The 27,996-nt window shown below is 37.9% G+C and overlaps 1 long non-coding RNA gene across 1 annotated transcript in view; it reads right to left on the bottom strand.

Annotated features, from left to right (window-relative positions):
* Positions 1-18,866, bottom strand: part of LOC111773615 (uncharacterized) — a 41,573-nt gene extending 22,707 nt beyond the window's left edge. Inside the window, exon 1 of the long non-coding RNA XR_011438874.1 lies at positions 18,696-18,866. This is a non-coding gene — a long non-coding RNA (uncharacterized lncRNA). The remainder of the gene's footprint in view (positions 1-18,695) is intronic.
* Positions 18,867-27,996: the final 9,130 nt, after the last annotated feature.

Raw genomic sequence — 27,996 nt, forward strand, 5'->3', positions numbered from 1 at the left:
ATTTTTTTGGATGTTAAACATGGTCAAAAGAGGTGTGTATAAATGTCAAGTCAATAAGAGGTGAACTGTGCTGAATTGTGCTATCATCAATTTGTTCAAATGCAAATTACATCTCCCAGAATCTTCTTCCCAGGAGGGTATGAGAAAGGGAACTTGCACAAGAATTGGAAGGCAGAGTGAAGCAGGAATCACTACTCTTGGAAGTTCATCACATTCAGACCCAGTGAGGGACATATGTCAAGGTGCCCAGAATATAAATCGCTCTCATCTGCTCCTCATTCAGTTTGTCTTCCAAACTACTGGCCGTGTTGACCAACAGCAGCCCAGGCCTAACACCAGTATCTTGGCTGTGGACCTACAGAGACAACTGTTTCCAAGAGATCTTTCCACAGGCTCCTACTTTCAGGTACCACTTCAACAGCTGGATGTACTTGGCCTCGGATTTTTTTGCAAGCTGTGACTTCTCCATCCGCTCCAATGCTTCAGAAGGCCTGGTCAGAGACTTGTTTTGTGGTCTCTAACTCCTGCTTTCAGACCTTCACTTCCTTAACTTTTCCATATTTTTGTAAGGTCTAATTACTAAAATAAATCCCTTATTCCCATAATATTCATAGTGGTTTGGCTTCCCTGATGAACCCTGGCTGAAGCTAACCGATCCAGTTTCTAGCCACAAGAGACTAATTGCTCACAAGTAATTCCAGGAATTATGTTGGGTGGGGGAGGGATGAATCTTTGTGTAGCTGTAATCAGCTATTCCAGCTTTGTGCTCCATTAGCATGTTTGAAAACATTTTAAGACTCATATTTATAAGTTATCACATTTACCTCCACTTCCATAAGAAGATACCCCCTCAATCCACAATCACATTTTGGGAGAAAATCCATTTTTTCCCAGTATCTCCATGTCTAAAATGTCATATGAAGTAAGTGTGGATGTACTATTTGATTGACCTGTCATTAGAATTCCATCTTTGGGGGCTTAGGTTGATTCACTTGGTTTAAATATTCTACACTTATCAACTCCAATGTGTCACTTCTCTGAAGGTGCCCCTCTAAAAAGTTTAAAAGTCAATTGGCCTTAACACAAATATAAATTTTTATGAGCCATATTTTAACTACCAAAGCCACTATCACATGAATAATGAGACAATGGTAATAAATTTATTACATCTTATATTTGACATTTTCAAGCACTGAAATCCAAACTCATTTCTGAAGGTCTCTAAATTAATTCACAAGTCAGTAACGGTTTTTACGACTTGGAATAAATACTAATTAGTTGTTAGAGTGCTTATCTGGTTTTGTCTCACTTATTTAAAAATGATGTCATGAACTTTGAACCATGAATATTGATAGCTGAAAACCCTGACATCTTTAAGACAAACAGCTCTGACATGAGTCATAGAAGTCTTCATGTCCTCATACGTCAATATGCTAAAAGTTCCTTTCTCTTCTTGAGACTTGTAGCAGCCCTGTGACATTCAGGAAGCCAAAGTAAGATACGAATAGGGTTGGTTTCTATTTTTCTGGCATTCGGGACATTGAGAAACAATCCAGCTAAAGGGTGTTAGTGGACAGGTGCCATCTGCTCAACTACAGACAAGTTGATTGATTGAATGAATGACGCTTTTCTATTGAAAGCAGACCCATGTACAATTTCAAGGTGACCTGGATAGAGCTGTCTACCCCCCTAAAAGGGTGGACAAAATCAGATGGAAATGCATAGAAGTAGGTCATGGAGAAGAGGCTGAGACTGAGACCAGTGGGGCATCATTTGAGATGATCTGAGGGTAGATTTCCAGATGCAAGAGGAGCTCATAGTCAGAAGCAGCCAAAATCCTATTTGGGCAGATGGCATTATAGGTTACCTCAAAAGAGAGGCAAGGGATGAGGTTGTTGTCCTGAATAATCAAAAGGAAAAAATGGTAGAATGAAAAGTATGATAGATTCAAGTGATTTGGGATTTTTTTCCTTTGAACAGAGCTTGTCCTTTTTATGTGAGATCTGAAGAGTAGGGAAGAAAGAGGTAAATACGGATGTTTAAGGAAGCCATACTGGACTGGCCTGGACTGGCATGAGGTGGAAAGGAACTCTTCAAACCTGGTGCTCATCATTCTTGTCTGTACTCGTATTCAAGTCTCAGAGTCTGTCTGGATATAGATTACACCCTGTAGCTGTCTCGGCTGACAAACATTTCTGGCTTGGGATTTTAGTGCGCATTTCATTTAGTGTATATTTGTTTAGAACTTGCCATAACCCACCAAATTGAATCACATCAGAAAGTTGAGGATCTGGTAGTGGGAATTTCTTAGGTTCCCTGCCTTTGTCAGGACCAATGTGAAAATTGCTGTGAGGTCACTACCCACAAGAAGGTAGTGAGAACCTGCTCAGGGCTTTCTCTCCTCTTTCTAGTTTCAGGTCAAAGCAGAAGTCATTACACTGTACACATGGAAGGCATTCAACACACGAATGCTGAATGATCAGAAATGACCACCAAAAAAACTTTGAGATCCAGCATCTAAGGCATCGTCCATCAGAATTACATAGGTAACTCTTAGGAATAAAAACTAGCATTTGCTATGTTAATCTTCGATATTGTAATTCTTGAGGAATTACAGATTAATTATATCATAAAAGACTTGAAGAACAAAGCGGTAGTGCTTTCCTTTACATCCTTAATCCAACTCATCTATCTGGCTTCTACAGAGGACACGCATATATTGGAAAACGACAGTGGATTTTCACAAACTAAATCAGATGGTGGCTCCAAATCGAACTGCTGTTTCAGACATTGTTTCTTTACTAAAGCAAGTCAATACCTCCTCTGGTATGCAGCTATGATCTATCAATTTTTTTTCTCTACACCTGTTGGTTAAGATGATCAGAAGCAGTTTTTGGGGGATGGGTGTGATGGGTGAAGGTGGTCAAAAGGTACAAACTTCCACTTATAAAATAAATAAGTCCTGAAGATGTAATGTACAGCACGGTGATTGTAGTTAATCATATTGTGTCATATATTTGAAAGTTGCTAAGAGAATAAATCTTAAATGTTCTCACCACAAGAAAAAAAATTTGTAACTATGTGTGGTGATGGATGTTAACTAGACATTGTGGTGGTCATTTCACAACATATACAAATTTTGAATCATTATGTTGTACACTGAAACTAACGTCATCTGTCAATTACATCTCAAAAAAAAAAGAAGCAGTTTTCATTCAGTTGGCAGAGCCAGCAATATGCTTTTATAGCACAGTGCTATCTTGGAAGAAACATTACTGGAAAATCAGTGAAACGGAGGGCAGGGGAGAGTGGAGGATAGACGGATCCCTTTAAATGGGTGCCGGCTGTGTGAACGTGTGTGTCTCCTCAGCAGAGGAAAATCTCAATAACTAGGTGAGCAAGATGATCCGTTCTGTGGATCTTAGGCAATCTCTTGTCTCCATCGGGCACGTGAAAAAAAGGAATGAAGGTTTTTCATGAGCCTTTTTATTTTGCGCTCATTTGAATTTGTTTTCTTGATCAGTCGTGTCTGAAGTATGACTATATTGTTAACCTTTTCAAAAAATTAGCTTCTAGTTTTAGAAAACCTCTATTATATTTCATACACGCTTCATTTATTTCTGCTTCTATTTTATTATTTCCTTCTGGTTTGTTTCCCTGCGTTTGCTCTTTTTTGAGTTTCTTGAACTGAATGCTAATATTGTCTGTTTCTAACATTTTATTTCCTACTGGCTCTATTTAAGCTATAAATTATTCTCAAAGTTAGTACTCCTTCAACTATGCTCCAAAAATCTTAACATGCATATTTTTCATTATCACTCAGTTCTAAGTATTTCTTAATATCCTTTAGTTTCCTTTTTTATCCAATATTATTTTGTAATATGCTACATAGTTTCCAAACATAAGGTGGATTTTTTCTTTAGATATCCTTTTATTAATAATTTCTAATTTTATTATACTGAGATCAGAGAACATAGCTGCTATTATTTATTTGAGATTTGTTGAAACTTCCTTTATGGTCTAATACAAGGTATCTTTTTTTTTTTTTTTTGGTGAGGAAGATTGGCCCTAAGCTAACATCTGTTGCCAATCTTCCTCTTTTTGCTTGAGGAAGATTGTCCCTGAGCTAACATCGTGTTGCACCCATCTTCCTCTATTTTTTGTATCTGGGATGCTGCCACAGCATGACTTGATGAGCAGTGTATAGGTCCATGCCCAGGTTCTAAACCCATGAACCCAGGTCACTGAAGCAAAGCACGAAAACTTGGCCACTACACCACCAAGCTAGCCCCTACAAGGTACATTTTTGTAACACTTCTTAATTGCTCAACAATATGTACTCTGGGGCCGGCCTGGTGGTGCAGCAGTTAAGTGCACACATTCCACTTCAGCAGCCCGGGATTTCCCACTTAGGATCCCGGGTGCAGACATGGCACCAAGTGGCAAGCCATGCTGTGGCAGGCGTCCCATATATAAAGTAGAGGAAGATGGGCACAGATGTCAGCTCAGGGCCAGTCTTCCTAAGCAAAAAGAGAAGGATTGGCAGCAGATGTTAGCTCAGGGCTAATCTTCCCTAAAAAAAAAAAAACAAAAAAGAACATATACTGTCTGCTTATCAAGCATATAGTTTTCAATATATCTAATAGAATAAGCTTAGTAATTGCATTTTTAATCCACAAAGATTTTCCTTTTTGACTGTAATCTATTAGTTTCTAAGAGGAGTGTGTTAAAATCCCTACCTCTAATTGCTGATTTATGTTTCTCCCTAAAGTTCTGCCACTTATTGCGCTATGCATTCTGACGGCATTTTAAGTACATCTGTGTTCATGATAGTTATAGTTTCTTGCTCTAATTTCCCTTTACCTGTATATAAAGAACATTATTAGGAATATGGTGTTTTGTTGCCTTAAATTCTTTTCTGTCAGTTATTAAGTTACTTACCCCAGTTTTATTCTGGCCTATGGTTAGCTGGTCTATGTTTTTTCCATCATTCTAACTTTCTGTGTCTTTTGTTTTAAGTCTGTCTGATGAAGATCATATATCCTTGGATCTTGTTTTCTTAATCCAATCTGAGATTCTAGGTTTTTAATTGATGAGCTTAAATCATTTCTATTTAAGATGAATGAATGAATAAAGAAGATGTGGTATATAGATACACAATGGAATAGTACTCAGCCATAAAAAAGATGAAATCTTGCCATTAGCAACAACATGGATGGACCTTGAGGATATTATGCTAAGTGAAATAAGTCAGACAGAGAAAGACAAATCTCATGTGATTTCACTCATATGTGGAAAATAAAACAACAAATAAACACATAGATACAGGGGACAGATTGGTGTTTACCAGAGGGGAAGGTGAAGGGGGTGATAGGGCGCATGTGTACAGCGATGGATGGTCACTAGACTTCTGTGGTGAGCACAATGCAGTCTATACAGAAGTTGAAATATAATGATGTACACCTGAAATTTATACAATGTTACCTCAATAAAAAAATCATTTGTATTTATTTTATATTCAGATATATTTCATACTTGCCACATTGTTCTTTCCTTCTTTTTTTCCTCTTCCATGATTTCCATTTGGATGGAACTAGTTTTCTTCTGTTGGTTTAAAAGGAAAACATCCTATTCTTGTTTCTGTGGTAGTTGCTCTTAATAGAAGACATCTATTTATTGTGCTGATTTCTTAAAGTTATCAACACTGATAGCTTTCCCTTCAACAAAGGTCCTTTAGCATACTCTTATGTCCCTTTAATTCCCCTCACACCGTCCATCACTCATATTATTTAGATATTTCGTTCTAATTCATTGTATTTTACTTTCCCTTTTTTATTTCTTTGATGCTGGATTTTTATTTTTTACGGTAAACTTACATGCTATTTCATTACTCAGCTCCCAGATCTCTTCTGATTTGAGGATTTTCTCCAAGAGTATTTGGTGAGGGGTTGAGCAACAAGGCCTTGCAGGCCAAGAGTATTTTTTATTACATTTTAGCTATAATATAATAAACAATCTATTTATTGTTTAATAAACTAATAGACAATTTAGCTGGATTATAAAAAAAATTCTAATTCTAAGTTATTTTCCTCCAATACTTTAAAAAAATATTACTTCATTGTTTTCTTGTATCTAATGTTGGTGTTGAGACATTTAGTGTCAATCTGGTTCATTTTCTTTGGTGGGAAATCTCTTTCTGGCAGCTTTTAGAATTTTCTCTTTGTCTTTAATGTTCCTAAATTTTGCTATTAAATTTCTGGGTATTATTGTGTAATGAGAATGGCTGGCAGGCCAGGTTGTAGTTTCTTAGTCCCAGCGAGTTAAATGAGAGGACAGGGGAGGAGAGGAGGTAAGTAGAGAACCCTAAGCACTACAAAACCCCTACTGACACTGCTGCCAATCCACAGGCAGATCCTCTGATTAGGGTTTCACCCTTAAATACTCAGGAAGAAGCACCATTGAAAGGATGCAGTCTTCCTACATTGTGTCGCATCGTCCCTGGGCCTTGGAGGGGAAAGGATGGAAGAGCAAAGGTCCAAGGGCAGCTGCTTTCAGCCACGTCTCACCCCAGCAGAGCCTTGGTGCTACTCTGTTGTTACCCCTAGGCAGTTACTGCCAAGTTCTGTGGTGAAGAGATGGGCATTGATTGTCCCAGGGAAATAGGGAAGAGGTAAGAACAGAACTTGAAAACTTCCCTCCATGCTCTCACTGCCTTTGGCAGCCTGCCACCTGGGACTTCACCCACCAGTTCCAGACAGCCTTAGCCCCACTCCCTCATATTATAGTCTCTTCAGGGTTGATTTCTCCATCTTGACAAGAAGCGAAAAACAGTTATAATTCTTTCTGGATGCCTTGTGTTTCACACTCGTGTTATTCTTGATCATCATCCAAAATACAATTCCCACTAGTCAGCTCTCCTCTCCCACAGTTTTATTCCCAATTTGTTCTGGGCTTCCTTCCTCTAAACCAACCATAATGCTCCTCTCCCTCTAAAACTTATTTACCGCATCTCACAGAACCTCCTCTCACAGTAAAAATGTCTTTACAACATCCTCAATTTCTTCCAACTGTTGCCTAAACAGAAACTTGGCTGCATCACAAGTACACAGCCTTCCCCACAGCCCACTCAGGGGCCAATGCCCATTCTCCCATATGTACCAGGCTGAGGTGCCGGAATCAGCCTTTTCATTATTGCCTACTAATGCTGTCCAGATCTCTCCTCCTCCTCCTTCAGATAAAACTCTCTGCTCCTTGAAGGATCATGCCTCTCTTGTTTCTCATCACTGTTGTTTACCAGCCTCCTTCCACACCTCTCTGATTAACCAAAGACACGGGCAAACCACTCAGTCTTCCTATCCGTCTCCTGCCATCCTCCTGACTGACCTCAACATCCACGTGGACAAGTAGAAGAAGCGAAGCAGAAGAAGTTCCCAAGCAGAAGAGCCAAGATTCTAGAAGGAAGGGGAGAAAGGATACTTGAAAATTCCGAAGTCCAAAACACATGAATCTGTACTCTTCTCTCTTCCATTTGGCACTAAAAAATAGTCAATAACTGAGGCACCCAGTAATTTGGACTCTGATGTATCAAAAGAAGCCAGACAACATGTTAAGCTGACAAATGAAGTGAATCATTAAAAACAAAGTATAAAACACAGATCAATCTGTTTTAATCTTTGTTAGAAAATGTAGCTCTTTTACTAGAAATTCCTGGTGCTGACACAGTTATTACCAGAATATTTATGAAAATTGAGCAAAGTTGGTCCCAAGGCAATTAAAACAACCTAGCTAATGTGCTGAAAAGGAAAATAAACGTCTTACAAACCTTGATTCATGAGAGGACTATAAGCTACCTTGCCCTTAACTTCCTCGTTTTCCAAAAACAGTTATGTCTAATCTTATTCTATGAATTAACACTTTGTTAGTTTTCAAGCATTATCTACTGACCTCATCTACACAATATGTATACACAGAGGCAGGAAGAAATAGAACAAGAGGGGCTACTGGTGGCGTAGTGGTTGGGTTAGCACACACGCATCGGTGACCTGGGGTTCACGGGTTTGGATCCCAGGGGCAGACCTGGCACTGCTCATTGGGCCACACTGTGGCAGCATCCCACATAAAATAGAGGAAGATTGGCACAGATGTTAGCTCAGCAACAGTCTTCCTCAAGCAAAAAGAGGAAGATTGGCCATAGATGTTAGCTCAGGGCAATCATCCTCACACACACACACACACACAGAAATAGAACGAACAGATCATTAGTATCTTCTGCTTTGAAGTAGTTCAACTACAGTTTTGAATATCTGCCAGCTTCATCAAGCATTCGCTGTAAAAAAAAGTAAAACATAAAAATGACCCTGAACTTGAATGCTCACTGTAGAAAAATCGTTAAACTGTTAGAAGTGAAAAATGGCTTATTTTGAGATTGAGAAAGGAGGTGTAATCATCCAAGAAAAAGGAAGATTTTGCCAGAATTCATCATCTACTCATAGAATTCAGTTATTTTGCATTGCCCCATCTCACCCTTCTTCCTTAATTAAGGTAGTAACAAAAAAAAACACCCAAGTTTAAAATTGCACTAGTTTGGTTTTTAGTCAAGAAGAAAGTAAAAAAATGTTAAATTACTTTTAAAGGTAAGTTGTTGTTTTAAAAAAATCCTCCTTTCATCTCCAAAGCAGCAGAATATATCAAGTATCTGAGCAATATTTTGGAATTCATTATACAGGGATCAAACTGTCATGCTTCCCCCAACCACCTTGGCTGCAGTCCACAGAGTTTATACCTGGACAAATGTGCTTTCGGGTCCCTGTCTCCCAGGAAGAGAAGCATGTGGGACCAGATGGCTTTCTATATTGACTAAATTGCTCCCATGCATAAGTTTCCAGAAGATTCTATTGTGGCTTCATTTAAAACAAACAATTCAGATAATACCCCACAGTTGACATCTAGGCTGGTTAATGCAAGGAAAGTGACTTGTGCATTGACCATATCATACAAATACAACTCAACTGCTCAAGCCAGCCCATAATTTTTTCCCAAAATGAAACAAACAAAAACTGAGAGGGTTTATGATCAACACCTCCACCAAGGAAATTCTACCGAATGTGTTGTAACAAGAAAGAAAATGATCCCAGGTTGAAATTTGAGATGTAAGATGGAATGATGAATAGGGAAATTGGAGAATATGTAGGAAATCTGAATAACATTGATTGTATAAAACAACAGTATACATATCTAAAACAATAGCAACAGTATCTAACTTGTGATTTTTTGAAAAGATAGAACTAAAATACTGCACATGAATAGCATGTAAAATGGAATGGGCATAATTGAGTTCATGATTATTCTTAAAGATAGTAATTTTATTGATCAACTTTAGACTTTTTAAGCGTGAATGTTAAAATGTTCAAGGTAAGCACTAAATGAGTAGAAATAGAATGTATAACTTCCAAACTAATATGAGAAGGAGGAGATGAAATGAGAGGAAAAGGAAACTAAAGAGAGAGAAGGTTGGGTGTTTCAACAGTTAACGCACACAGACTGATAGACCGCTAAAATTAAGGACATACGTAACTGCATAGCCCATGATTGACGAGTTCCATGGCGCGTAACATACCTTCAAAAACCTCTTGCACGTGTGCACCAGGGGATATTTACAAAATGCAAGGGAAGCAACCCCTCAAGGCCTTTGCAGTGTTCCCTCTGCCTGGAACATTCTGTCCTCAGCTCAGTGCATGGTCCCTTCTCTGATTTTCAAGTCTGTTTCCAACTGTTCACATTCTTAGTGAGATCTCTGATCACCATGTTTAAAATCTCAATTTGATCCCAAATCCAAGCACTCATTATTATTTTTTCTACCTTGTCTCTATCACACTCCTCACATTCTAACAAATCATATAATTTACTTAATTTTTTGTCTGTCTCTTCCTACTAGAATATAAGTTCAATAAGAGTGGGGATTTTTGTCTCTTTTGTTCACTGATGCATCCCCAGAATCTAGAACAGTGCCTGGCATATGGTGGGCATTCCACTGAAACAATAGTCTTGTTTATTTTAGCAGAAAAAAAGGGAATAACTCTAATGTCCATCAACATGGAAATGGATAAAATGTGGCATATTCACACAACAGCATCTTATGCAATAGTGACAACGAATGAACTACATGCATCAACATGAATCAATTTTAATGACAGATTGCCGAGAAAAAAGCAAGTGACTAAAGAATACATACAGGATGACTCCCTTTATATAAAGTTCAAAAGTGTAAACCGTTAACAACACATTTTTTAGGTATATATGAGTATGTGCTAGAACTGTAGACAAAAGCAAGAGAATAAATACACAAAATCAAGCTAGTGATCATGGCTGGGTGCCATGAGAGAAGGAGAGGATGAGAGAGGAGCACAGAAGTTCAAGTTATTCAGCTGGATGGTAAGTGCATGGGTGTTTGTTTTACCATTATTCTTTGTATATTATTATTTCCTATCTATCATATGTATAATAAAACTACCCAATTTTAAATGGCAACAAAGTTTTGGCTCTTATCTCTCAATGGTTTTCTCTGCTTCTCTGGCCACTGAGAATATGCTGCATATCCCACACTGCTGAGGGGACAAGAGTCTACGTGGCACCATCAAGTGAGCAGCCCCAAGGGCTATATTTGGGAGCAGAAAGTAATAAGCGTCAGTTCAGCCCCAAGTCTAAGCCTTGTTTTCCAACACAGTGTGGAAAGCCCTATATTGGGGGAGCAATAAAATGGTGCTTTGATACTTAATCTTGTCAAATCAGTTCTCAGAAACGCAATTTCACAAAGAATGAGCAGATCAAATCCCACTACTGTAATTACAAGTAAATGCTTACAAAAAAATATTCAAAGAGATTGTAAAAGTTATAATGACAATCAAAAATGCCAAGTCTTTATCCCACTCTTTCTTGGTGAGTCAAAGGAGGATTTTTCCTCAGATAACATGAACAGTGATTTCTTTCAAAAGTACAAACAGATCTTTCAGCACAGAGCCACAACTATGGCATCTAACCTCCAGTAAACAATCGATTAGGGATCCAAGTCACTATGGTTGAACTGGCCATGCCTGTATCATGAGTGTTTTCAGCCGATGGCATGAGATGGAGGTTCACTTTTTACCACCAACCAACTCCCAATGATGCTATAATGAATGGACTTAAATCTCACATCCTTGTAAAATATTGCCACCTTGGATCTAAATTTTAAAATATTATAATAAATATAAATTAATGCTGATCGTTTGAAGAGGCGCATCACTTAACTTATTTTGACAATTCCATATTAAACCTTTGAAGAGTATTCTCAACATAGAAAATAAACATTTCCTGATGTTACACTTGTCATAGGGACCATATCTAAAAGTTCTTCAGTCACATCTAAATTTTTCTCAATACCAAGATAAATATAGATAACATGATGGTATTATCTATAGCTGTGTTCTCATCAGCTACGATTTAAAAACACTGTGAATGCTCTCACACATAAACATCGACACACTGAGAAGCAGGATTTCTAGACAGGATTATATCTGTAAATGCTTGCCTCTGTTTAGGACAGAATTTCTGCTACACTTGGTAGAGAATCTTACAAATTTACCATCTGCAAAAAGTTTTGATATCTGGCCAATTTTTTCAATTAACACACAATTGCATTTTACAGCATCTGCACCAATTTTATTCACATTCCAAAACAAACCCTCTCGATACATCAGTTCCTTTATCAGATCATTACATTTTTCTTTTTTATCAGTTATCTTTAGCTTATATCAGTCACAGTCCTAGGATGGTTGTTTCCTTCTGACCTTCTTAAGTTATATTCTTTCAAAATAGATGTGCCTTGAAATAAATGCATGGAATATTTTTCTCCTATGTGTACACACACAAAATATTCCCTGTTGCTCTCTCCCATCTTTCTTGACATACACAGCCTTCTTGGTCTATTACTTTGCCACTGATTCTGGAAACAAGGATACAAAGAATGCTTCACTTCTCTCTTAATAAATGTTGATTGGGGGCCGGCTCCGTGGCCGAGTGGTTAAGTTCGCGCGCTCCGCTGCGGCGGCCCAGGGTTCGGATCCTGCGCGCGGACATCGCACCGCTCGTCAGGCCACGTTGAGGTGGCGTCCCACATCCCACAACTAGAAGGACGTGCAACTAAGATATACAACTGTGTACAGGGAGGGTATGGGGAGATAAAGCAGGAAAAAAAAAAAAAAAAGATTGGCAACAGTTGTTAGCCCAGATGCCAATCTTTAAAAATAAATAAATAAATAAATGTTGATTGATGCTCAGTCTCAATATCAAGGAGAGCACATGAAGAGGTGGGGCCTGGAGCAACTACAGCGCTCACCTCCAGTCAATAGTTGTGATGTGAAAATGCAGGTCCATCATTGTCAAATATGCTGATGTTTCAAGAGGTATCAGAAATACACATTGAGGTTAAAAATAAAAACTCACAATTGTTAACGTTGGCAAATAATTCAGTTTTTTCTAATACTATAGCTCAGATGAAACACACTCCTGACCAGGAAAAGCCTGTAGGGGATCCATTTGAGACTCCAACAAACACTTTGGTGTTTCAGTTGTTGATATGACCTTCTAAAATTCCAAGGTAATTTAAGATATTTAAACTTAAAAGTCTCCCAAGGAAACACAGGACTCCAGAGGCAATAATTAAATTCTGGGTTCCAAAGCTCAGAAGAAAAATACCTGTGCTCCTAGTTAGTAAACAGACCTCTGGTCCACTGTCAATTCAAGTTCACTTGGGGCAGGATTTAAGTGGAAAGGTAGATAGAAAGAGTCAAGTTACCTTTTTCCCTTCAATCTTTACACGCAGTGAGACTAGTATTCTTCCCCTTTTCCTCTTCCTTTTCTGCTCTATCAGATCTGAAAGTGGCGAGCCATTTTATGGCTTCCCAATCTTAAAAGTACAGTAGCTCCCTCTTATCCATGGTTTCAGTTACCCACAGTCAACCGAGGTCCAAAAATATTAAATGGAAAATTCCAGAAATGAACAATTCATAAGTTTTAAGTTGCACACCATTCTGAGTAGCCAGAGAAAATCTGCTGTCCTGCTCCCTTCTGCCCGGGAGGTGAATCATCCATTTGTCCAGTGGCTCCAGGCGGTAGACACTACCCACCCGTTAGTCACTTAGCAGCCATCTCGGTGATCAGGTCCACTGTCTCGGTATCACAGTGCTTGTGTGCAAGTAACTCTTCTTTTACTTAATAATGGCCCCAAAGCACAAGAGTAGTGACGCTGGCAATTCCAATATGTCAAAGAAAAGCCGTAAAGTGCTTCCTTTACGTGAAAGGGTAAAAGTTCTCGACTTAATAAGGAAAGAAATTGTATGCTGAGGTTGCTAAGATCTTCAATGAGAATAAATTTTCTATCTGTGAAGTTGTGAAGAAGGAAAAAGACATTCATGTTGATTTTGCTCTCACACCTAAACATGAATATATAGGGAAATATACAGTGTATATGGGGTTCAGCACTCTGCAGTTTCGGGCATCCACTGGGAGTCTTGGAATATATCCCCCGTGGACAGGGGGGACCACTCTACCAGAAGGTTTGAAATTACCAGATAAAAACAAAGAAATATCCGCATAGCCAAAGGGGATATGGGACATCGTTAATTTAACTCACGTTTCAATTTAATAATTTAGTCATAAAGCTGAAAAAAAAAAAACAAATTCTATCTGATAACGTAGCGGAATAAAATAACTTCTGAAAAAATTCCTGATGACAGATAGTCTAATTTTACAAAGCTTTGCAGAACGACTACCCTTTTAGAAGTTAATTAAAAGCCATTTAAGGAAAAGTGTAAGATGTTAACATTATCTCCAATTCCAGATCTAATTTCATCGCAATTTACAGAATTTATTCATCAACATTCTGTCTTTTAATTTTAATTAGTATTAGCCTTAAAATGCATTTCTATCATCTGTTTTACCATATTAACCTTGATGAGGTAATGAAAAAATACAAGGTACAAATCACAGAAAGACTGCATTTAGGAAATTTCCAGACACTGATGATAATATTAAGAACCTCTTAATATTGTTTCTTAGGTTAAGACCCCCATATAAACTTTAAACGCTCTTAATTGACTTGCTATCATAGGTCAGACAGACTCAATAACGCATGTAAAACTAATGTTAATGCCTGCAAAAAATGTTTTGAGGACGGGGCGAAGGAAGTACAATTGTGCCACCAGCTTGCTCACTGATATAGTACCAGCAGTAATATTTAGTCATTTCACAAAAGTTAGCTAAGCACATAATATGTGCCCACCAAGCCCACCATACTAGGTGCTGGGAATAAAATGATGAACAAGCACCCAGAGAGCTTACAGAATTGCTTTTTACTGATCACTGTACCATATATAATACATTAATTTGAATTGCAAAACAGAAACATAGCCTACTATAAATATCCTCATAATCCTTCTACATTTTCCACTTCAACATTTGGAAGTTTAAAGTATGTAGAAATGATATCCTGTTAACAGCATTATGCACATATTAGAGGTAATTGTGCATTGTCATATCAAATATTTGAAAGCCTTGGGGATTCCTTATTTAATCAAGTGGTTCCAGAGCCAGCTGGCACATTATTAACCAGGCTCTCTACTCTGCCACATTAAAAATGCTTATGTACAGGAAACAAACACTAAATTTGAAACAGCTCCATGAGGTATTTTATTTTAATAAAAAACATATATCTGTGTATACATAAGCAAACATATAGACACATGTATTAGTGTGTATGTCCTAACTGTCCACTGAAGAAGCCTAGAAACTGATCCACACAGTAGCAAAATTCCTGTTAACACAACTAATTTCTTTTAAAAGAAGCCAGAATTTCTTGAAGAAATTGTTGATTTCAAGTCTGGGACAGGAAATATACGAGAAGAACCAGGACTGTCTTGACACACCAGACAGTGAGGAAACTATCAACAGGACTCAAGAGCCAACCTGAAGAGGATACCACTGGTCAATAATGGGGCAATTTGAGCTTCAATAAAGAAAAGAATTGCAACAGCTGAAACTCATCAAATACATTTAAATCCATGAGAGTATTATAATATTTTTAAAATTCAAAAGATGATAGAGCACAAATTTCTTATCTTAAATAATAGTTAAAAAAGAGGAAGAGGGATCCAGCCTCAACAAGGGGTCAAAAGATTTATTCTGACTTTCTTATATAAAGTGAAATAATGGGCAACCAAACAGCTGAAGAGAGAAAGCATTTCTTTATAAAAGTATGCCAATTATGAAATGAAAAAGAAATTATATAATTAGAATATCTCCATTGAATTAACATATTAAGGCTTTGAGTATCAATAGCTGCTCATATCAAAGAAAATCAAAACTTCAAAATCAAGACGTGATATACCTCCTGATGAAAGAAAACAGCGCAACAAACAACGTGATTTAAAAATGGGCAGAAGATCTGAATAGACATTTCTCCAAAGAAGACACACAGATGGCCAACAGGTACATGAAAAGATGTTCAATGCCACTAACCATCAGGGAAATACTAATCAAAACCACAATGAGGTATCACCTCACATCTGTTAGAAGAGCTATTATCAAAAAGACCAGAAATATCAAGTGTTGGTGAGGAGAAAAGGGAGCTCTCGTGCACTGTTGGTGGGAATGCAAATTGCTGCAGCTATTATGGAAAACAGTATGAAGGTTCCTCAAAAAATTAAAAATAGAACTACCATATGATCCAGCAATCCCACTTCTGGGTATTTATTAGAAGAAAATGCGAACACTAATTTGAAAAGATATATGCATCCCCATGTTCATTTCAGTATTATTTAAAATAGCCAAGATATGGAAAGATATGGAAACAACCTAAGTGTCCATCCATAGATGAATGGATAAAGAAATTGTGGTGTATGTACACACAATGGAATATTATTGAACCATAAAAAAGAATGAAAACTTGCTATTTGTAACAACATGGATGGACCTTGAGGGCATTATGCTAAGTGAAGTAAGTCAGATGAAGAAAGACAAATACCATTTGATCTCACTTATAATGTGGAATCTAAGGGGAAGAAAGATCATAGAAACAGAGAACAGATTGGTAGTTGCCCGAGGTGGAGGGTTGGGGGCGCAGCGGTGCACGAAATGGGTGAAGGGAGTCAAAAGGTACAAACTTCCAGTTACAAAATAAGTCAGTCAAGGGGATGTAATGTACAACATGGAAACTATAGTTATTAATACTGTATTGCATATTTAAAAGTTGCTAAGAGAGTAAATCCTAAAAGTTCTCATCACAAGAAAAAAATTCTCTATGCATGGTGATGGATGTTACTAGACTTCTTGCGGTGATTATTTCACAATATATACAAATGTCGAATTATTATGTCATACACCTGAAACTAATATAACATTGTATATCAACTATACCTCAATTGAAAAAAAGAGAGAGAGAGAGAAACAGCTCCATCTATAGTCTTGTCAGAGAGTTAGAACCCCATCTGACCATTTCTCTGGATCCATCAATTTGCAGGAAATACAGAGAACAAAGGAACACGTTGAACTGCACCATAGTTGTTCAATACGTAAACTCCAAATAGTGGGAAACTGTAGAGATCAGACAAAACAGCTCAAACTCTTCAAAAGAAAATTCATAAGGCAAAAATAGGAATGAAAGAAGAGTTTGCAGATTAAGAAAGACTCAAAAAACACATCAATTTTTCTTTTATTTGTCAAGACTAAACTATTATAACTAGGGATGCACCTTGGATGATAGTACCATAAACAGAATGACAAGGAAATGATTCCCATAAGAGTCAGTGGTTACTTTAGGGGAAGGAAGGGAACTTCCTTGGCACAGAGATGCTTCTGAGGAGGCTGGCAAAGTTCAATTTCTTGACCTGAGTGGTGGTTACAAGGGTCTTCACTGATTTAGCTCATGTGATTTTTCTTCATCAGCATTTTTTTAGGCATTCCTTACAGTAAACACCAGAGCACAAGTACCATAGTCTTGATATAGAATTATTCTTGGATTTACACAGCCCACATTCCATTCAGTCCTCACTTTCTCAGGACAGGCACCAAGTGAAGTCATTCATCAAATCAGGCAATTAGGAAATACTTATAAGGATCTAGTGTATGCTAGGCACTGTTCTAAGTTTCTTTCTAAGTTGGCATTAAGAGCTGTCTTAGCATCACTAAATAACGAGTTCTTGCTTTATTAATTTAATAACTATCTATTGTAAACCTCTTGGGTACCAGGCATCACACTGAGCACACAAGGATGAACAAGACAGACATGTTCCCTGACTACAAGAAGTCCAGATAATCTCCATCCGTGAACTGAGTGCTATATTGTAACAACTTCTTTATATACACACTCTCATTTTCATCTCCCAGAATCTCTATTTTTTACTAAAAGGAAATGATTTAAAGTTTAAGAGAGATTAACATGTCCATTTAGGAAGAAATAGAGTCAGGATTCAAACTAGGTCAGTATAAATCGGTAATCAACATTCTTAAGTGTTTGCCAAAGCTTCTCAAACTGAAATTCTAATGTTCACAAGAGTACTCAATGATATGCCAGGTCTACATTAAAAAAAAAATCACAAGATGAACATGGAGCATTTTCCTGGAATGATAATTGCAGTAAAATTGTAAAGAATTAAAATGTGTGACACTATCATGTGTCACACTGACATGAATATACTATAGAGGATTACACAAAATTCAAATACATTTTTACAATAAAACTCAAAATTACAACAGAGTCATTTTACCCTAGAAGGTGAGGGATCAAGTCTTTCTTACTCAGGGCAAGTCATCTGCGCCTCTTCCTATAATTCCCTGCCCTGCTGTCTTTACCCAGATAACGTTACTCCTCCTCAGGACTCAATTCAATCATCATCTCTTCTGGAAATCTTTCTCGCTCACCTGTCCCAATCACTCTAACCCCAGACTGCATTGGATGCCCCTCTTGTCCTTTCCCGTAGTGCACTGGGCACCGCCAATACTGTCATTGCACTTTGTACATCTTCTTGAGATTGTCTGTCGAGAGTCTACCTACCCAACTTGACCACGACCACCCACAGGGCAAAGTCTTTCTTACGTATTATTATGTCCCCAGCCTCTTAATAGTGCTGGTCATAGTGGATATTCAATACATGTATATTGACTTATTTTACTCCATTTAACTATTAATAATTGCTAGTCAACATTAACTTATCCTAATGAGGTCCTTGTTGATTCAATACTCCAGATTTATTTTATTGGTTAGGGTTCTAAGAAAATGAATAAGATATCTAAACTAGAAAATCCTTTCATTATTATAATTAGTCAAATACTTAAATAGATATTAAAAGAATATGCTCTATTAAAAGATATTAAAAGAATGATATTAAAAGTATGTGCTTCAAGTAAGACAGATCTTTAAATGGAACCTAGTGGTTTGAAAGTGGTAAAGCTACACTGACCAAAATAAACTATGAGATTGTTGATAGTGAGTTGAGATTCCATTCTTCACTCTTCACAGCCAAGTTGTGAGTCCTTGGATAAATCCAATATACATGTGGCCCAAAGGTTTTCATAAATAGTAATGCAAAATAAAAGCATGAGCAATCCAAGAAGCATTGTAAGTAGTAAACCCCTTTTAGAAGAAAGTAACTAGAGGCAGTTACCTGGTCCTGGCTGCAGACTCCCAGGTGCACAGCTACATTTTCTCAGGCTTGCAACAAAGACCAGTGGTGGGTGGAGTAGGGGAATAAGTCACCATTGCCAGGACAGCCGTCCAAAGAAAATTCTGTTCCAGGAGTGAGCAAATCTTCGAGTGGGAAGTGATGCAGAAGGTTCTAGAGCCAAAAGAGTTTAATTGAGCTAGGGTTCAAACTGGAACAACTAGCAGACAGAAAGCCAGAGAAAAGGAGTGTAAGTCAAAACCGGGCAGCAGAGAGGAGATCAAGATACAAAAAAGTTAAGGCCAGTATAGAAACTGAACTGAACCCACCCAGCAGAACCACGCCAAACAATAGGCAAGGACGCCTAGTTCCTTTAAAGTCTAAAAAGTATTGTGACATAATGCAGCTTTTATTTGAACCTAAAAGTAGCACTAAATTTTTAACAAGCACGGCTAATGGCAAAGAATTCTTTTTTGAGAGGCAAAAGAAAAAGCGAAAATTAATGTAGTCATGGTAGATGAAAATAAAATCTTGAAGATCAACTTTTATCATATGATAAAGAATTATCCTCTGTCTCACATTGTTCTATAAATCAAGGGAGAAAAAATACACTGCTTAATATTTAGTAAGTAATTCAAAAGGCAATAAAATTCAAAATAATCACTTCTCTCTGAGAAAGTAAGATTTGTCTGTTTTGTCTCCTAGTGTCAGCTGTGTCTCACACAGAGTGGACTCTCAGTACACATTTGACAAATAAATGAAGGACAATTTTGTGTGTCTCGTCAATATAGCCTTTCCTTCATCCTGATACCTCAGTGAAATTATAATCTCTTTCTAACCTGAAATTTCTTCAAAACTACATCCTAAGTGAATTTTCACTCTGAAATTTTTGTGTAAAAAGGCAGAAAGATTGGATTCCATGAAATTTGTTTCTAAAAAGGTTCAATATAAAAAGAAATGTTTCATGAGGATATTCCTCAGGCTTCCATCTTTAGTGATGTTTCATTCCAGTTTCAGAACATACATCTGCAATGTTTGCACTTTGGGCAGAAATTGCTGCTTCATAACCTCTCACAATATTGCTCCTTACTCTACAGTCAACAGGAAGTGGAATTACTTGCACAAATAATTGTTACAATGGGGCTACAGTAATTAGAAAGCTGCTGGTTTGTCATTTACAGTTCATTTCAGTTTTCTCATAGTCAGTGAACACATGAAATGAAATGATTTCACATTTGACTGATTGGATTGTTTGTTTTTAATAGATTATAATAACACAGGAGGGCAATAACTGGATATGAGGGGCCTGCATTTGTTCATCAACATATTTTATAATCAATGTAGATGTTGCAGGAAAAACTACTCTGCAGTGAAAACTAATTATTGGTTAAAGATATTTCTTTCAAGAAGCCAAGGACTGTCACAACTGAATCCTTACTCTTTCAATATGCTTTTCTGTAGATCTTCCTAAAAACTCATTCTTAAAAAAAAATTTACTCAACATAATCAGAAGAAAAATGTTCCACTGTGGGATATTTAGATCTGGAAAGAGGTAGAAAACAAGTTATTTTCATGGCAGGCCTTTGTTTATATGTTTAAGCAACAGTAAATTCTAAGAATATTTGTGGAGAAACACATTACTCTTAGCCATCAATCAGAGATCAACACATCAAGAACTTTCACTTCCAGCCAAGATGGAGTAACAGGGACCGGTTTACCCTTCCACCTTGAACAACTAGAAAACCAAACAAAATATGTGAAAAAAAGTGATTTTCAGACATTGGACAACTGACAGCGAGAGACTTGATCCCTGGGAGGATAGAAACAGAGGAGACGAGTTCCACTTATTGCCTAGGAGAATTTTCAGGCTGCAGCACAGAGCATGGGTGACCCAAACAGAGATCAATGGTATCACTGGGTTGAGGAGACAGAGATCAGAATGCGGGGAAGCCAAAGAAGCTAGAGTATGTGGGAAAGAATAACAAAGAGAGAGCTGCACAGAAAGAGAGGAGGGGGCCCCATTCAATCTTGACAGTTACCGTGTGACTATCTTGGCGTGCATGAGAGGAAACTGCCCCAGGCCAGGCAAAGAACCAACAGACCAAATTCCCTGAACTCACACAGGGCTGGGAATATTTTGTGTTCCCACCAGCTAGCATGGAAAGATGTCCTAATACCTAAGGTATTGGATAGAGTCTTCAGAAGGGTATCACCTCAGTAGTGAGACTAAATGAGCCCTAGACTAAATACTGCTCTGGATCTGCCCTAATAAAGTTGAAAAACAAACATCACAAGGATCAAATTGATTTTACATAACTTAACTGCAATACCAGAACAAAGTCTGACGCCATTGAAAGGAATATGACCAAATCTAGCACCCAATAACACAAAATTCCCAAGGTCATGGCCAATCAAAAAATACCGTAATATCTGACCCACAATCAGAAGAAAAATCAAACAGTAGAAACAGATCCAGAAATTATAGAGATGATGGAATTAACAGAAAAGGACATTAAAATTAGTGTTATCCTATGATCCTTATGTTTAAGACAGAGAGGAAAACATGAACACGAGGAGGAGAAAAATGAGAGTTTTTTTTAAAGACCCTAATGAGACTTCCAGAGATGCAAAGTACAAGACTTGAGGGTAAAAAAATGTCTGCATGTTGAAGGAAATTTGTTGTGGGGCAAAATCCACAAAAACACTAGCATCACACATTAACCAGTGGGGCTGTTAGGTAAACAGCTGCTATCACAGCTCTCTAATCAAACCACAATGATCTTCTTTGTAATAGAATTCTTTCTCACGCTTTCTTAGGACACATTCTTAGAATTCATGAAGCTTCTTTCGTCTTAAGATATCTAATCATATTGCCAGCTTATGGCATCACCTTTCTTATTCCTGTAGGTTTTAGGAGCCATTCTAGAGGAACAAGAGAGGAGAAACAAATAGACCAAATAGTCTATTGCCCACATACAATGAGGTCAGCAATGACCTTGTATCTACCAGGATTCTTTCCAGTCCGTATCTAAGCAAGATATGCTTAGATTCTCTGTGGAATAGGCCACTGATTGCTGTTTCTTCCTTGAAACTCTCTCCGTCATTGATTTCTCACCACAATTTCTCCTGCTATGTCCCCTTCTTTTCTAACCACTCCCTTTCAGTCTCCTTTGCTGATGCCCAGGGAAATGATTTAAGCTAAGAAAACTTAAACTTCAAGGCCCCTAGCAATGCGTTCTCAGAGCCATCTTTATAAAACTTATAAAAATAAGATACATTCCCCACATTTTAGAATCCAGGGAACATTTTTAAAGGGATGTGTATATGTGGTTCAAAATCACTTTCATGTATCACAAGTTATTGCTCATCATTGCAGTGCAGAAACCCTCCTACTGCCCACTGTGCCAGCATCATGACACTAAAGTACAGGACCTGAGGTCACATTGTGATGTGAACACGTCCTATAACTGCCAGCCCCAGAAGTACGGGGGGATGAAGGGAAAATAAGGTTTGAAACATACAGAGCCAGAAGCAGTTTTATGGAAAATACTTGTAATCGTCAGTTGAGTAAAATTATAAATGGGGGATTCAGTTCTCAGCAACACCTAATTCTCTTCCATCAAATATCTGTTTAATAAGGCAGCATGCATAATCATACCTATACAATCAAAACAAAATGTATTCAAATTTCTGTCTTGGGGCCAAGTGGTTAAGTTCACACACTCCACTTCGGTGGCCCAGAGTTTCGCCAGTTTGGATCCTGGGCACGGACCTAGCACCACTCATCAAGCGTGCTGAGGCAGCATCCCACATAGCACAACCAGAAGGATCTACAACTAAAATATACAACTATGTACTGGGGGGCTTTGGGGAGAAGAAGAAGAAAAAAAAAGAAGATTGGTAACAGATGTTAGCTCAGGTGCCAATCTTTAAAAAAAGGAAAAAGGATTTTTGTCTTTGTAGGGCACAAATCCATCAGCTACAAAACAGATCCAAGTGGAAACAGTGAGTGTTTTTGAGGTCAAGTGAGGCTTACTGTTCGCTTTTGAAGTCCAGTTGGCACTCTGTGGGCTTAGCTTTGCTCAAAGATCTAGGCAAAAACATTAGTGAAAAAATTGTTTGGGATCTTTAGAAAATTTAACCCCCAGTGGAAGAGCAGGTGTGGTTAGGCCCAAATGAGGGTGGCAGAAATACCTGCTCAATGGGAACAGGAGGGACTAAAAAGCCTGCTTTGGGAGAAATCAGCTCTGTCCACTATCCCTGACATTAGCCCCGCATGTAGGTGATGTTTGCAGACCCAAGTCAGGAGTTCTCATGGTCCTCCTGCTTCAGTGGAGCTTAGGCCCATACCCACAGGGCAGGAAGAGTTAGCCTGGAGTTCAAAGTAGCGATTAACTGGTTCTTCCTGTTTCTTATCAGTGCTAAGCCTGGGTAAGATTGTTAATTAGGTAAAGGTTGGAGACCTTTCCCTCCCTCCCCTAAAAGCATCTTTTTCCTTCCTTCTAATATCTGTATTTCTGTCACAAGTGTTCATATTCCTCCAGGTTCCCATTCTTGTTCCTAGATGGCTGTTGGAATAAACTCCAACTATTATATGGACAGACAGCAGGTTAATCCCTTATGTAGTTATGGAACTTCCCTTTCACAAAGCATTTTCATATGCATAACACTTAATCCTGACAACACTTTGTGATATGGACATTATCATTACTATTTTACACGTGAAGAAAAAGGTTCAAAACTATTAAATGAGGAAGGAGCCAGGCTTCAGGGCAGAGAACCCCAGACTTGAGTTGGAGAGCTGGCATTTGATTTCTGGCTCTGCAGTTACAACCTGTGACAAGTCATTTAAGTGCCCTCATCCACTTTTCCTGGAGAAGAGAGAAGGTTATCCACCTCATAGCCTGGTTTCTAGGGTTACATTTTTAATTGAGATAAGACAAGTATTAGGCAATGGGCTAAGGCAAACATCAGCAAATGTCACTTTGGAGCAGACCGGTAGTCATTGGTCATAGGGTCAGTGGGGTCATCAGGTTCCCCTTTTTTGCAGCCTCCTGTGACACGCATGGGCTGGAGCAGAACTGAGTGTGCCCTGGAGCTGTGCTACTGGTGTGGGACCCTACCCACTTCTCCCTTTTCAAGGGACAAGCATGAGTACATCCTTGATAGAGGAAATGAACACCTGGGTTCAGGCACCAAGCAGTGTAAGCACAGATGTCAGCTTGGAAACAAGAGCTGCCCACAACCTGGAAACCTTGGGGGGTCTGGTCCTGAGGGAAGTTGAAGCCGGAAACAGCCACTGTCACTGAGGGAAGGGTGAGCTCCTGGTTCAGCTAATTCAGGTCACACAGCTCTGAACGGATCTCTAAAGCAACTCAAGGGGCTAATTATACTGCTTGTCTCCACAATAAGATATGGGCAAAGACTTGGAAAACCTCATGTGTGCTACAAAGCACTGGTGATTTATGCTGACTTTCCTGTTCCACATTTACAACTAGTCCTTGGGACTACCATTAAGAATACAAAATAAGACAGATGGACATTTGGAGATAAAAGTACCTCGTCACTCCCAACCTCTCTACTCTGGGGTTTAGAAGCTTGATAATATCAGGCTTATACTAGTTACTGTTAACCTTTTTGGTTCATTATCTCCTCTGAGAATGAGGCCAGCTATTGACTCTCAATCCTGGAAAAGTGCATATATACATATGCACACCTAAAAATTGCATATAATTCCAATGAATTCAGATAGACTCCAAGTTTAAAATCCTGTGAGATAGTTTACTAGATCTCTTCTTATATGAGAAAACTGAGTCTCAAAGGAGTCAACTAATTTTCTCAAAGTGGCGAATTGATTAACAAAAATGTGAACCCAGATTTCTGGGAAGATGGCAGTATAGGAGGACTCAGAACTCATCTCCCTCCAGAGACTTGACATTTGTGTGCGTGAAACAATCACCTCTGAGATACTGAATAAAAAGAAGCCCCAAAACAAGGGACAACACTGACAGGAGTGGAAGAGGCAGAAACACTCCTTTGCTGCGGAAGAAAACACATTCCAGCCATGGTGCTTCACAGCCTGGAGGAATCTTAAGATGCAAAGCTTTTCCTGGAAGAGCAAGGGATCTGAGTGGAAGACCCATGCCACAAAAAGTAGCCTTTGAATTGAGCATAATCACGATGACTGCCATTATACCTGGCTGTGCTAGCTTTTAAAATCAGTGAGGAATGCCCCTAAAAAAAACTATTGAACATAAGAGAAAGAAAAGCCTGCTCTTAAAGGGCCCACATACAGATTTGACAATTCCAGAAACCAATATAAAATCACCAGAAAGAAAAGTGCATAGCCTTTGTTAAAAGTGACTCACTTCATAGGCTCTGAGTGCATCTCAGAAATGCAGGAGGTGGGTAGGCCCACCTCCCAAGAGACTGAGACACTGGCAGGAGCCATTACTGTGACCTACTACAGGCATACTGCCACAGACGCTGGCAGATGCCATTGGATTTCTTCACACAGAAGATCAATAAGGAAACATTGGCCTTAATTGACACATTAGACCAGATAAACCTAGTCGATATGTGCAGAACATTCCATCCAAAAACCACAGAATACACAATATTTTTGAATGCACATGGAACATTCTCCAGAATAGATCACATATTAGGCCACAAAACAAGTCTCAATAAATTTAAGAGGACTGAAATAATACCAAGCCTCTTTTCCAACCACAATGGTATGAAACTCAAAATCAACTACAAGAAGAAAACTGGAAAAGCCACAAATATGTGGAGATTAAACAAAATGTTACTGAACAACGATTGGGTCAATGAGGAAATCAAAAGAGAAACACAAACATACCTGGAGACAAATGAAAATGAAAATATGACAACCAAAATTTATGGGATACAGCAAAAGCAGTTCTAAGAGGGAAGTTTATAGCAATACAGGCCTACCTCAACAGACAAGAAAAACCCCAAATAAACAATCTAACAGAGAACCTAAGGGAAGTGAAAAACAAGAACAAAGAAAGCCCAAAATCAGTAGAAAGAAGGAAATAATAAAAATCAGAGCAGGAATAAATGGAATAGACTAAAAATATAGAAAAAAAATTAATGAAACCAAGAGCTGGTTCTTTGAAAAGATAAATAAAATTGATGAACCTTTGGCTAGACTCACCAAGAAAAACAGAGAGAAGCCTCAAACAAATAAAATAAAAATGAAAGAGGAGAAATTACAATGGACCCCACAGAAATACAAAAGATTATAAGAGAATACTACAAAAAGCTATGTGACAACAAATTGGATAATCTAGATGAAATGGATAAATTCTTAGAATCATACAATGTCCCAAAACTGAATCAAGAAGAGACAGAGAATTTGATAGACCAATCACCAGTAAGGAGATCAAAGCAGTAATCAAAAACCTCTCAAAAAACAAAAGTCCAGGACCAGATGGTTTCCCCAGTGAATTCTACCAAACATTCAAAGAAGATAGAATACCTATCCTTGTCAAAATGTTCCAAAAAATTGAAGAGGAGGGTACACTTCCTAACTCATTCTACCAGGCCAATATTGCCCTGATACCAAAACCAGACAAGGATAGCACAAAAAAAGAAAATCACAGGCCAATATCACTGATGAACTTCGATGCAAAAATCTTCAACAAAATACTAGCAAATCAAATACAACAATACATTTAAAAAAAAAATCATACACCATGATCAAGTGGGATTTATTCCAGGGATGCAGTGACGGTTCAACATCTGCAAAATAAATCAATATGATACATCACATTAACAAAATGAAGAATAAAAATCACATGATCATCTCAATAGATGCAGAGAAAACATTTGACAAGATACAGCATCCATTTATGATAAAAACTCTAAATAAAATGGGTATAGGAGGAAAATGCCTCAACATAATAAAGGCCATATATGACAAACCCACAGCAAATATCATTCTCAATGGAGAAAAACTGAAAGCTATCCCTCTAAGAACAGGAACCAGACAAGGATGCCCACTGTCACCACTCTTATTTAACGTAGTATTGGAAGTCCTAGCCAGAGAAATCAGGCAAGAAAAAGAAATAAAAGGGATCCACATTGGAAAAGAAGAAGTGAAACTGTCACTCTTTGCAGACGACATGATTTTATATCTAGAAAACCCTAAGAGTCCACTAAAAAACTTTTAGAAACAATAAATGAATACAGTAAAGTTTCAAGATACAAAATCACCATACAAAAATCAATTGTGTTTCTATACACTAACAACAAAATAACAGAAAGAGAAATTAAGAATAAAATCCCATTTACAATCACAACAAAAAGAATAAAATACCTAGGAATAAATTTAACCAAGAGGTAAAAGACCTATACATTGAAAACCATAAAACAATGTTGAAAGAAATCAAAGAAGGCAAAAAGACATGGAAAGATATTCTGTGCTCATGGTTTGGAAGAATTAACATCGTTAAAATATCCATACTTCCTAAAGTAATCTACAGATTCAATGCAATCCCTGTCAAAGTCCTAATGACACTTTTCACAGAAATAGAACAAAGAATCCTAAAATTTATATGGAACAACAAAAGACCACAAATAGCCAAAGTAATCCTGAGGAAAAAGAACAAAGCTGGAGATATCACACTCTCTGATTTCAAAATATGCTACAAAGCTATAGTAATGAAAAGAGACACACAGATGGCACTGGTTCTAAAACAGACAATGGAACAGAATCGAGAGCCCAAAATAAATGCACACATCTATGGACAGCTAATTTTCAACAAGGGAGCCAAGGACATACAATGGAGAAAGGAAAGTCTCTTCAACAAATGGTGCTGGGAAAACGGGACAGCCACACGCAAAAGAATGAAATTAGACCATTATCTAATACCAAACACAAAAATTAACTCAAAATGGATTAAAAAGTTGAATGTAAGACCTGAAACCATAAAAATCCTAGAGGAAAAGATAAGCAGTATGCCCTTTGATGTGGGTCTTAGCAGCATCTTTTCGAATACCATGTCTCACCAGGCAAGGGAAACAAAAGAAAAAATAAACAAATGGGACTACATCAAACTAAAAACTTCTGTGCAGCAAAGGAAACCATCAACAAAACAAAAAGACAACCTAACAATTAGGAGAAGATATTTGCGCACCATATATCTGATATCCAAAATATATAAGAACTCATATAATTCAACAACAAAGAAACGAACAACCCAGTTGAAAAATGGGCAAAGGATCTGAACAGACATATTTCCAAAGAAGATACACAGATGACCAACAGGTGCAAGAAAAG

The sequence above is a fragment of the Equus caballus genome, chromosome 5 (genome assembly GCF_041296265.1).
Source record: "Equus caballus isolate H_3958 breed thoroughbred chromosome 5, TB-T2T, whole genome shotgun sequence".
In the NCBI taxonomy this organism is placed as follows: Eukaryota; Metazoa; Chordata; class Mammalia; order Perissodactyla; family Equidae; genus Equus; species Equus caballus.